This window comes from Heptranchias perlo, chromosome 22 (genome assembly GCF_035084215.1).
Source record: "Heptranchias perlo isolate sHepPer1 chromosome 22, sHepPer1.hap1, whole genome shotgun sequence".
NCBI classification, from domain to species: domain Eukaryota; kingdom Metazoa; phylum Chordata; class Chondrichthyes; order Hexanchiformes; family Hexanchidae; genus Heptranchias; species Heptranchias perlo.
Window position 1 is genome coordinate 21,872,086 of NC_090346.1, and position 13,350 is coordinate 21,885,435.

Below are 13,350 nucleotides of genomic sequence, written 5' to 3' on the forward strand. Positions count from 1 at the left end.
CTGAACACGGTGATTGCCTTGGCAACGGGCAGTTGCAGGGGCAGTCTGTAAACACCATGTATTGTTCAATATGTATAAATGCGTAGGCTTCAAGGAGCTCTTGAAACATTTGCCTGAGGAAGGAGAAAATCTCCGAAAGCTTGTGAATTTAAAATAAAATTGCTGGACTATAACTTGGTGTTGTAAAATTGTTTACAATTGTCAACCCCAGTCCATCACCGGCATCTCCACATCTAGGCTAAGAAGGGCAAACGTAAGCTTGGGTTTCTCTTCAGGATTGTTAGCAAGAGATAGGTAAATGTTGGGTGACAACTGTAACAATTCCGACCAAGATGCCTTCCATAAGAACACAAGAAATAGGAGCAGGAGTAGGCCATATGGCCCCTCGAGCCTGTTCTGCCATTCAATAAGATCATGGCTGATCTTCTACCTTAACTCCACTTTCCCGCCCTATCCCCATATCCCTTGCATCCCTTAGTGTCCAAAATCTATCGATTTCAGTCTTGAATATACTCGACGACTGAGCATCCACAGCCCTCTGGGGTAGAGCATTCCAAAGATTCACCACCCTCTGAGTGAAGAAATTCCTCCTCATCTCAGTCCTAAATGGCCGACCCCTTATCTTGAGACTATGACCACGAGTTCTAGACTCTCCAGCCAAGGGAGACAGCCTCTCAGCATCTACCCTGTTAAGCCCTCTTAGAATTTTTTACATTTCAATGAGATCACCTAGCATTCTTCTAAACTCCAGAGAATATAGACTCATTCTACTCAATCTCTCCTCATAGGACAACTATCTCAACCCAGGAATCAATCTAGTGAACCTTCGTTGCACCCTCGCTAAGGCAAATATATCCTTCCTTAGGTAAGGAGACCAAAACTGTACACAGTACTCCAGGTGTGGTCTCACCAGAGCCCTGTGTAATCACTGCAAGACCTCCTTACTCTTATACTCCAACCCCCTTGCAATAAAGGCCAACGTACCATTTGCCTTACTAATTGCTTGCTGTACCTGTATGTTAACTTTCTGTGATTCATGTACAAGGACACCCAAATCCCTCTGACTTCCAACATTTCTTAGTCTCTCACCTTTTAAAAAAATATTCTGCCTTTCTATTCTCCCTACCAGAGTGGATAATTTCACATTTCCCCATGTTATACTCCATCTGCCACCTTCTTGCCCACTCACTTAACCTATCTGTATCCCTTTGCAGCCTCTTTGCGTCCTCCTTACAGATTACTTTCTCAGCTAGCTTTGTATCATCAGCAAACTTGGTTACATGACACTTGGTCCCCTCATCTAAGTCATTGATACGTATTGTAAACAGCTGAGGCCAAGCACTGATCCTTGCAGCACCCCACTAGTTACAACCTGCCAACCCGAAAATGACCCATTTATTTCTACTCTGTTTTCTGTCCATTAACCAATTCTCAATCCATACTAATTTATTACCCGCAATCCCATGAGCCCTAATCTTCTATAACTACCTCTTGTGTGGCACCTTTATAGAATGCCTTTTGAAAATCCAACTACACTACATCCACTGGTTTCCCCCTTATCTACCCTGCTAGTTACACCCTCAAAAAAAACTCTAATAGATTTGTCCAACCCTACGATTTCCCTTTCATAAAACCGTGTTGGCTCTGCCTAATCATATTATGATGTTCTAAGTGCCATGTTACTACATCCTTAATAATAGATGCTAGCATTTTCCCTACTACTGACATCAGGCTAACAGGCCAATAGTTCCCTGTTTTCTCACTCCCTCCTTTCTTGAATAGCAGGGTTATATTTGCTACCTTCCAATCCATGGCGACCGTTCTAGAATCTAGGGAATTCTGGAAGATCAAAACCAATGCATCCATTATCTCTGCAGCCACCTCTTTTAAAATCCTAGGATGCAGGCCTTCAGTTCCAGGGGATATGTCGGCTTTTAGTCTCATTAATTAGTAATCTTAATTGTTTTAAGCTCCTCACTCTCATTAGACCCTGGGTTCCCCATTATTTCTGATTTTTTTTTTGGTCTTCTACTGTGAAGACAGATACAAAATATTTTGTTTAATGTCTCTGCCGTTTCCTTATTCCCCATTATAATTTCCTCCTGCCTCTGCCTCTAATTGACCCACCTTTTCTTTTGCTAATCTCTTCCTTTTTACATACTTGCAATAGCTCTTACAATCTGTTTTTATATTTCACACAAGGGAGAATGGACACTTGAATGGGGTACGAGAGGACAGTTGGTACTAATGGAATTGTATCTCAGCAAGAGTCAATACCTTTAGGAGAGGATGAGAGGAAAATGATTGGCAAAAGAAAAATGTGTGTGATCTGTTGGAGTGAGGCAGTCCAATTGCAATATGTGCCCATAATTCTGAACTAGACAGTTTTTTCCAGGTGATACAATTAGAAAAAGGCATCCCTGGTGAATTCCTGTTTAATGATGTTCATTTGCAATTCCATGTCCAGCAAGCTCTTGCTAGAATGCTTTGAAACATCACAGTATTTAATTTAACATGGCGTCTTTAAGGCTGCCCTCCTAATCGAGAATCATTTTGAAATCTCCTTTTGTAATTGACCCTTAGCGTAACACTTTTTTCTTCCAGCATAGATTCCAAAGCCATGGTTAAAGAGATGGTTCATGATGCTGTCTTACTGAGTCAGTATTTGTGTCTCAAATGTTTTCTTTGTTTAGAAATGACCTCTTGTACCAAAGAGAGGGAGACTTTACAGCTGCAACTACTTTCATGTTGTAAATGAAAGTTTCAAGTGTGTGAAAAAGTGTGTATAAAAGAACAGACCACATTAAGTAAATAAAGAGCTCTAAAGTATGTTTGTGCAATATAATTTTTGGCTTAGGAGAATCAGAGTCATGTAGGTGAGAACAATGTAAGAATTCCCTTATTCCTAGTTCTGTATAGGTCATGACAAAGGAAGAAACACTTTTTTAAAAAAACCACCTCCAATGCCAACAACAATTGTTAGAATGTGTTTCACAGTGGGCAGTAGATGCTTTTCATTTAAAACTGTATTTGGAATCAAATATAGAACAATGAAGGTATCTATAGCAACTGATATGTTCTGACAGTCATCATGAATGTGGGATTTCTCAGCATTTTGCCGAACCCCTCAGCAGATTATTGGCAGTTATTATCTGAAGTTAATTCAAATGCTTTTTGCTAATTCTTAAAAGGTGCTGCTTGTTTATATTGGCTTCAGGCCCTTGGCAGTGATGTCAGCTGCTGAAATAAGAGTTCAAATTCTATTTGACAGCTTGTGTTAAATGATGACTAAAAATATTCCCATTTATGTGGTGTCTGACAACTGTTGCAAATAAAAAGAAAAATCCTATTTTCACAGTTGCCATGTCATCATCCAGCCCTGAATCTCCATGAGTCACCTTGTCCAGTAACTGAAGATTTTGTGTAACTACCCTTCTACCAAATTTGGACCAAGACAGCAATATGACCAGACTCCTAGCTGGCTAAGTAGAATCCAAGGGGTAGATTTTCAACTTGCTATCATTATAGGCACTACCCAGTTTTCAATGGCAATGAAAAACAAGCAGTTTCTATAACGGCGAGTGGTTTTACACAGCAAGTGGTTAGGATCTGGAATGCACTGCCAGAGGGGGTGATGGAGGCAGATTCAATCATGGCCTTCAAAACTGAACTGGATAAGTACTTAAAAGGAAAAAATTTGCAGGGTTAGGGCGGGGGAGTGGGACTAGCTGGATTGCTCTTGCATAGGGCAGGCCTGGACTCGATGGGCTGAATGGCCTCCTTCCGTGCTGTAACCTTACTATGATTCTAATCGGCGGCCAATCCACAACCCCAGTTTTACGCCAAGGCGGCAAGTTGAGAATTTACCCCCAAGTGTGTGTTCTTTGCATGTAGCACTGGTGACATTTGAACAAATATACTTTTAGTTTTACGTAACCTTAGAACTAAACTTATTAGTTTCTCGACTCCCTAGTGAAACATGTAGTATTTGGAGCCAAGTCTGCCTCATGAATTTAATTACCAATTGGGAAAGTTTCAAGACAGTGGTCAGTTCTTTCTGGAGAGAAATGAGTGGCTGCTCACATGATGTGATGGGGAGTATTGAAATGCCCTTTTCTTCATAGTCATTAAAAATAAATTTACAATTTTTATATTAAATTATACTCTATGATAAGACCTTATGAGTTATAAATGTGTGCTCTATGCAGAGTAATGTAACATGATATCTATTTAGAGTTGCCAACTCTGGTTGAATGTATTCCTAGAGGTTTCATCACATGACCTCCCGCCCCCATGTTTCCACAGTTGATTGCCCAACACGCCCATCATCATGGCGCATGGTCTTCCCACGCCAATTGGAAAGCAAAAAGACACTTCATTACCCAATTGGATGATTCTTGACTGTCAGTCAAACAGCCTTTTTTCCCCCGTCTCCAATATTTTTATAACTAATAAACAGAAGTGTTCAAAGAAAATGAAAAAGCACACTTTTTTTTAATGCCCAATGATTTTTCTCTGTTTACTCGCAGCAGTGTCCTGGAAATTAATCTTCAATTCCAGGAGACTCCACACCAATCCTGGAGAGGTGACAGCCCTATTTTTAGTCCTTGGTTTGCCTCATTCGGACTCAAAAGGGTAGAAATTCCAGCAGTGCTGTTGTTGATCTGGCTAAGATCGATTGCCATTTGAATTCCTCTTAATGGGGCAAAGAAAGGTGCAATTAGCTGCTTCCTGCAGGTGTAGGTACTGCTGGCCCCATTGTTGACATATCTGGCAGGATTTCTAGGAGAGTCCAGTAACTGGGATCCAAGGAAAAGTGGCAAGTTGGATCCAGAATTCGCTTAGTGGCAGGAAGCAAAAGGTAATGGTCGATGGGTATTTTTATGACTGGAAGGCTGTTTCCAGTGGGATTCTGCCACAGAAGCTTTCAGTTTGTGGAGACCCGGCCGAGTGGCTCCGCTCCCAGGAAGCCTGACCTCTGATCCAAGAAGGAGCTGAAATTCTAACCAAAAATTCCTATTTAATTTCTCTCCCATTTTGGATCCTCTATGTAATTTGATGATCTGTTCCGTTTGATACGAAACTTAATGTGATCTGTGCAGTTTGTGGTTTATATAGATTCAAACAAGTGATAGCGGGGAGGAGGGGGAATGCACTGGTGAAGTATTACAGTAGCAGAAACTGACAATGTGCTTCATTATTGGTTTACAATAAAATTATAAGCGTTTGAGCGGAATAGATTGTACAGGAAATTGATTATTTGACTCTAGACATTGAGGGAAGGGTCCATGGAAAAGTGTGTGTGACATTTTTTAAAGGTCCTGACCAGTTATAATTGTAATTTATATTTAGATTTATTTACCTTTATTTCTCTTTTGATAAAGAGGACGTTGTCGTCTTTTCCGTTTCCTCTCTCCTATTATGTGTACTTATTGAGATGCCAAAACATGTTCTAAAGGTTAATGGTTCTACAGTGACAACATCTCTTATTTGTAAATTCTACTGATGATGCTTCCTGCAGGACACATGAGTAATGATGTGACCATAATGTTGTTATGTTGCTGGTCATGCCTGCAGCCGCATCTCATTAAGATTTATAATGAGCTGACAAAAACATAAATTTAGACAAGACCACACTACAGAGGATGAGATGTGTTCCAAGAAACAAATCACTCTGACAGGATTCAGGCTGAATTTTCTTAGTCGGCTTCTCTCAGGAACGGAGTCTGGCCAAAACTTCCCAAAACGGTATTAATTAACCTCAAGCTTATATCCTGACGGGGCAGGACAAATTTGGATAATTCCTCCGTATGCTCTAGACATGTCAACATAAAGTAGTCTGGCTTGTTTGTGGGTGAATTGTGAACATTTATTTAAAAGTACTTTTCCAGTAACTAATTTTCTAGTTTGTGTATAAGACACATTTATCAGAAGTCTGCAATAGCTCTTCCATTAATATTTAGTCTGATTTGTCAGCAATAAGCCTACATTAATTGTAAAATATATATTAGCCCTGATTTTTACTCTGGGCGAGCAGGGGCTGAGGCAGGTGTCAAACCGTCCTGATCTGGGCAGTGTGGCCCAGGAGACTTTTACTCGTTCGCTTTGCCTCAAGTCTGTTTGCTGCCTGAAACTGCGCGGGAAATAGCAGATTGGTGACTGGCAGGAACGAAATGTCGGGTGGCAGGAGGGGGAATGGTCTCCGGCAGTCAGGAAAGACAGCGGGAGAGAGTTCAAGAAGGCCTCAATCGTAGGAGAGGGGGGGAAACTACGGGCCCAGAAGGAGATTCAGAAAAAGTAAGAACACTTACCTTTTTGGGCCTCTTGCCCCGATTCCTCTTCCCGCTAGCAAAAAAGCCATAGTGGCATCCCTGCCCAGGTCTCTGGTTAGTATAACAGTTGGGCCTCAATTATGTCATTGGATCCCGATCTGCATATTTAAAGGAGAACCCCACCGATTTCTGGCCGGTGTCCTCCCCCACCTGTTCAGAAGAGGAGGTTAAAATTGGAATCTTCAGGTACAGAGCGGAACCCATGCGAGTAAGTCCCATTGGTGATTTTAACTGCCTGCCCGGTTCCTGCCTCTATATAGAGATTATAACTATACACAGACTAAAGAATCTCCAGTTATTCACTAAGATGATAGAGTAATGCCATGTGCATTTTGAAATTGCCGGAACAATCAGCATCACAATAGTAAGAAAAAAATTGGGAAGAAAATTCATGGTATGTAATACAGACTGGATTGTCACTCAGTTAAGTGATTGCGCCAGAATTTGCTGGAGTGAGGCATTTTGTGGCGTTCCTGTTTAGTCAGACTTTTTCAGCTCAAATTTTTTTTGCCCTGGAAGTGCGAGCTGATAACGGGGCAACCGGGCACCTGGGACCTTAATGAACGATTGGACCAACAGTGTATTTCCTTAACAAATGAGATTTAAGGATTGAGAAATAAACAAGAAGGATTGAGAAGGAGGGTGAATTCAATGTCAAATCAGGTACAGCAAGAGAAATAGAGAGGGAAAGAAAGATTGGATTACGACAGAAAAAAGAGACTAAGAAAATAAGTTTTTTTTTAAATTTAAAATTTGTGTTTTTAAAATCTCCAACAACAATTCACAACCTGAAGGAACGGGACTCCACACTTTTAATTGTTCACTTTCTGGGCCAGAGAGGTTGGTTGATGGTCATTAACAATTATCATGTTGTTAAAAGGGTACTTGTGCTATTAATTACTAAACTTAACTTTCTATGGTGAGTTTAATGGGCAATTAATGTGCAAATACAGCAACTTCATGAAACTCATGGGGAGGTTAAGGTTAATTAAGAGGCTTGTCCTATGAGGATAGATTGAGTAGAATGGGCCTGTACTCTGGGGTTTAGTAGAATTAGACGTGATCTCATTGAAACACATAAGGTTCTAAGAGGGCTTGACAGGGTAGATGCTGAGAGATTGTTTCCCCTGGCTGGAGAGTCTAGAACTAGGGGGACATAGTCTTCGGATAAGGGGTCAGACATTTCTTCACTCACTGAGTTGTGAATCTTTGGAATTCTCTACCCCAGAGGGCTGTGGCTGCTCAGTCATTGAATATATTCAAGATTGAGATCGATAGATTTTTGGACTCTAAGGGAATCAAGGGATATGAGGATCGGAAGGGATATGAGCGACGGTTCCTGTGAAGCGCCTTGGGACATTTTATTACATTAAAGGCACTATATAAATGCAAGTTGTTGTTGTTGACAGTGGAGTCGTGGTCGAAGATCAGCCATGATCGTATTGAATGGTGGAGCAGGCTTGAGGGGCCGTTTGGCCTACTCCTGCTCCTATTTCTTATCTTTCTGATGAGATGCCATTTTCGAGAAACTAGAGGCGGAGCGGCGCAAATCGTACAGCAACTTGCGGGGTATCTCTTGCTCACCGATTTGCACGCTAGTAACTGCGTGCGTTGTTCATCGCCGTTACATTTTCAGCAAATTCCAGTCCATTAAGTCACAATTATTACATCTTTTAAGTGTGGACATTGTAGTCCATAATGTAAATTTATACCCCAGCTGAAGGGAGGCGAGAACTGCTGGATCCAGCACTCCTGCTCCTCCTGCCCCACAGGCATTGCTGGAAAAACACTAACCTGCTGGACCCGGCAGCGCTCTCCTCTCTTCAGCTGCCAGGTTTCCCGAGCCCTGGAAAACCCAGCCCGCAGCCGTTAATTTAAATGGCTGCTAAAATCTGAGGACCCTGGCCTCATTAACATATTATAATTACGGTTAAACCAGTGGTAGGTGCTTTCACGGCAGGTTAGGATTGGGTTTCACACTTTTAACATTTAACGCCCCCCCCGCCCGATCCTCTCCTGCCTGTTGTTTTGAGGGGTGGGGGGTTAAAATTACCCCCAAAGTACCAATCCAGTGTTCAAGTGCTTGAAGCCATAACTTTCCTAGGGCCAGAATTGAGCCAAACTGACACTGAGTGGACTCTGGTTTTGACCTTAAAAATTATCAAATTATCACCACCACCACCACCAACAACTTGCATTCATCCGGCACCTTTTAATGTTTTAAAAAAAAAATCCCAAGGCACTACACAAATGGTAACTCAGCCAGGAAAGGAGATATTAGGAGGGGTGACCATGAAAAGCTTGGTCACAGAGGTTGATTTTAAGGAGGAGAGGAAGGTGGTGAGGTAGAAGGATTTAGGAAAATAATTCCCTAATATGGGGCCTAGGTGGTTGAAGACACAGCCAACAATAGTAGGACAAAAGGTAGTAGGGGTGCACAAGAGGCCAGAGTTGGAGAGTTTTTTTTTCATTCTTGCGGTATGGGTGTGGCTGGCATGGCGCTGTAGGCCATGTGGTGAAGGTGCTCCTACAATGTTAAGTTGAGAGTTCCAGGATGTTGACCCAGCGACAATGAAGGAATGACGAAATATGTACAAGTCGGGATGGTGTGTGACTTGATAGGAACTTGGAGGTGATGGTGTCCCCATGCACCTGCTGCCCTTGTCCTTCTAGGTGGTGGAGGTCGCGGGTTTGAGAGGTGCTGTCGAAGCCTTGGCGAGTTGCAGTGTATCCTGTAGATGGTACATGCTGCAGCCATGGTGATGGAGGGAGTGGTTGTTTAAACTGGATGAGGTGCTGATCAAGCAGACTGCTTTGTTCTGGGTGATGTCGAGCTTCTTGTGTTGTTGTAGGCACCTATCCAGGCAAGTGGAGAGTGTTTCATCACAATCCTGACTTGTGACTTGTAGGTGATGGAGAGGCTTTGGGAGTCAGGAGGTGAGCCACTCGCCACAGAATACCCAGCCTCTGACTTGTTCTAGTAGCCACGGCATTTATGACTGGTCCAATTGCGTTTCTGGTCAATGGTGACCACCAGGATGTTGATGGTGGATGATTCATCAATGGTAATGGCGTTGAAAGGGGGATCGTGAGGGGCTCTCTTGTTGGAGATGGTCGTTGCCTGGCACTTGTGCGGCGTAAATGTTATTTGCCACTTATCAGCCCAAGCTTGGATATTGTCCAGATCTTGCTGCATGCAAACATGGATTATTTTGTTATCTGACGAGTTGCGAATTAAGATGAACACTGCAATTACTGTGAACCGCCCCACCTCTGACCTTATGATGGAAGTAAGGTCATTGATGAAGCAGCCGAAGGTAGTTGGGCCTAGGATGCTGCCCTGAGAAACTTCTGCAGTGACGTCCTGGGACTGAGATGATTGGCCTCCAACAACCGCAACCACTTCCCTTCAGCAGAGGTGGAAGTTGGCGGTCTTGGTGATGGAGCAGATATGTGGTCGGAAGCTCTTTTCGGGGTCAAATAGGACGCCAAGGTTGCGAATGGTCTGGTTCAGCCTCAGACAGTGGCTGGGGTGAGGGGTGGAGTCGGTGGCTAGGGAACAGAGTTTGCAGCGGTAACCAAAGACAATAGCTTCGGTCTTCCCTATATTTAGTTGTAGATCATTGAAGACAGGGTGATGGTGAGCAAGATTTGGTGCAGGATAGGAAACAGGAAGCAGAGTTTTGGATGATGGAGGGTGGAGTATGGGAGGTTGGCCAGGAGAGCTTTGGAATAGTTGTGTCTGGAGGCGATAAAGGCATGGATAACTGTTTCAGTGGTAGATGGGCTGAGGTAGAGGTGGACAGTGGATGATATCAGAGGTGGAAGTAGGCAGTATTTGTGTTAGAGAGCATATTGAGATGGAAGCTTAGCCCTGGGTTGACTAGGATGCCATGGTTGCGAACAGTCTGGTTCAGCCCAAGACGATTGCTGGGGAGGGGAATAGAATCAATGGCAACCTCCAAAAGTATTTTAAAAGGTACCTCCGTTCTCCTGGTCTCCTGTGTTAACATTGCTTGCGGAACCCTTAAGGAATTGGCTGTTTTTTGCTGTGTATGCCAGTTTCTTTGTGGGGGGAGAGGCAGGATTCCGCCTGCCAAAAGGCTCATTGTCACAAATTTCCTTATGATTTTAATGCTACCCCTCTTCCCATTGGGAAGGAACCTGCTGCCCACTTGAAACTTCCCCACAGCAGTGTAGTTCAGATTGGGAATACAGTGAACTTCCCCAAAGTTTTCCTTTATTTTAACCTCCCTTTTTGTTTGTCTGTCTTTGTATATATCTATCTATATTTTAAACTGCAAATCTTCCTGACCTTTTCTGATGACCAACTCGGAGGACTTAGTGAACTAGGTTAAGGGTTTTGTCTTGCAGTCCAATTTAGCTCTCTTCTACTGTTGGACTTAGGAACTCGTCTCAATTCTTTTGTCATCTTATTTGAAACAAAAATATAAAGTACACTATTTTCAATAAAATGAGAATTCTTTCTGTTTATTTTGAAACCGCATACTGACAGTTGCTTTACAATTCACATCTCCTGAAATTGCCTTATTTTTAAGAAATCGTGAAACATTTTTTATAGTTTGTTTTTTTTGAAGTGCCTGTGATTGATTCTGTTTGTTTTCAGAATAATCAAATCTCACTTGCTTATACATTCAACTCCAGCTGAACCTACTGATCCAGGCAGACTGTAGAATTCCAATGTAGCAAGCCACTTCCCATTCGCTCCCACTCAATACAATCCCTGGTCCAAGCATAACACTTAATGAGCTGTTTTTCCTGCATTGGGAGATTTTTTTGGGACAACCCAGTTCCTGGAATAGTTTTCTTTGAAAAATCAGCCACAAGTCTTCCTCATTAGCTGTCAGGATAAACTCTTGCTGCTTGAGTTTACAGACTTATCTGGGACAAATGTAATTTTTAATCCACTAGCCTAATCAGAATACTGATTAGATCATTCCACCTGACTGTGTTTATAAACGATTGTGAGACAGCCTATGAAGGAAAAATGGGCCTGTTTAAATACAAACCTTTTTCTGGGCCTAAAATGACCCTAATTATCTATTTTTCTTTAGTTATCTTTATTGGTTTAAGTAGTCAGCATACTAAATATGACCAATCTACTGTCTTATTCCATCAGAAGCAGCAGCACACTTCAGAAGTCAAACAGTTTCTTTTTAGAAAACCTTTTTTGTTGGGCTAGAATTTCTAAACAGATGTTTAAAAAGGCAGTAATACAAATATTTGAAGTTTGTCTGTTATAGATCTGCAGTAAATAGCAATCCTGCTCTGAACAAAAATGTTTTTGCCAAACTGGTGGTGTGATTTTCATCAGCAACTGTGATTCGCGTTAACTCCTTCATGACTGAGTAGGCATTACTAAGCAGTCTCTATTATTAGGAGTGCTCCATTGAGATCAATTTCTTTCATGTGGTACCATTGACATTCAAAAAGTGTTTGATTTCATTCCATTCCAAATGTTTCTCTATCATCCTTAAAAAAAAGATTTAAATCATCCTTTATAGACCTGTGAAACACATGGTGGTTTATTGGAATAGACAACTTTATTTTGAAATGTTGTGGACAAATAAAAATCAGAGATAGCTTATAGAAATCAAGAGGCCAAGAATGTTGTTAGATGATGAAGACAGACTAAAAGGTGGAGCTGTCAAAGGTAAGATGTGTTATCTGCTGGTTAGATAGGTAACAAACATGAAGTTGTGTCTTTGAAGAATTGAGACATTTTTAATTGTCCCATTGGAGAGCATGGAGGATGTCAATATAGTGATTCAGGCATTGCACTGCAAGAGAACAGGAGGTTGTGAGAACTGGAGGAAATTGTTGAATGTAGAATGGGATCATCGGCAAAACTGTACAGGGTTGGATGATTGGTGAGAAGACTGCTGACAAAGAAGGAACAGAGTGGGATGGAGGACAGAGCCTTGGGGAATATTGATTTAATTGAATGAGTCAGAAGATGAGCCATGAAGTACAACATTGCTAGTGATTTGAGAGGAAACTATGTGGCCATAATGAAACGCTTTGTTGGGCAATGGTAGATGACTCACTGAAATGAACAAGAACAGAGTTCCAGAAACAAGATCACAGCAGAATGGCTATGCTGAAAGCCATAGCAATAATTATGGATTAGATTAGAACTTTCAAGATTCATAATATTGATTAGTATTGATCTAAGAACAATAAGATAGTAGTTGGAATAATGAGAGGGGCAGGGTGAAAACAAGCAAATTTCAACCAAGTTCCAAGGTCTACTAGGAGTAAAGAGATTGACAAGCATGAGGCATAAGTAAGTTTGGAGACTCCATCAGAACTTTATTGGAATCCATGTAGGCTGGGCAAAGATAAATCTTTATTTCATTCAAGAGAATAGAACAGAGGGAGGTTCTTTACCAACGTCATGTAGGTTAGAATGGCGGTGAAGATTGATCCAAAAAGGTTAGCATTTTCTTTAGGAAAGCTAGTTCTTGTATCATCAGTACAAAAACAGAATGGAAATGAGAATTCCCAGAACTTACAAGAGACAGATTTTGCAAGAGACCAAAAGGAATGGCTGCTGGAAGGGCAGAAAGACAGCAGTTGATGCTTTTAAGTAAAGTATTTGGAAGCTCTAATGGTGGGTTTACAGAAGTTACAACCAGAGATTAAGTTGGCTTAGGATACTTCAGACTGATCAAGAATGCAGATGCGATAAGCAGAATATTTGAGGCAGCTGATCCATAATGTAGTACCGGATCTGACAGAAAGATTGAGTATGAAGCCTTCCAATACAGTTAGAATAACACTGATTGCTACACAAACACATTTGGGAGGGTCGGAAAAGTGAAAGCAATAGCAGAATATGGTGAAATAACATAATACACTAACAAAACAGAATACAAAGAATTCTCTAATTTTTCCTACAGAGCAGGAAGGTTTTATTTATATCATGAGGGTGTACAAGTTTGATGTTTGATCCACATCCTTTTCATGAAGACAATAGATGGCACTACCCACTAAC

The 13,350-nt window shown here is 41.6% G+C and overlaps 1 protein-coding gene across 2 annotated transcripts in view; it reads left to right on the forward strand.

The window, feature by feature from the left end:
- rhbdf1a (rhomboid 5 homolog 1a (Drosophila)) overlaps positions 1-13,350 on the forward strand; it is a 357,313-nt gene that overhangs the window by 113,800 nt on the left and 230,163 nt on the right. The gene's annotated exons all lie outside the window — the stretch shown is intronic.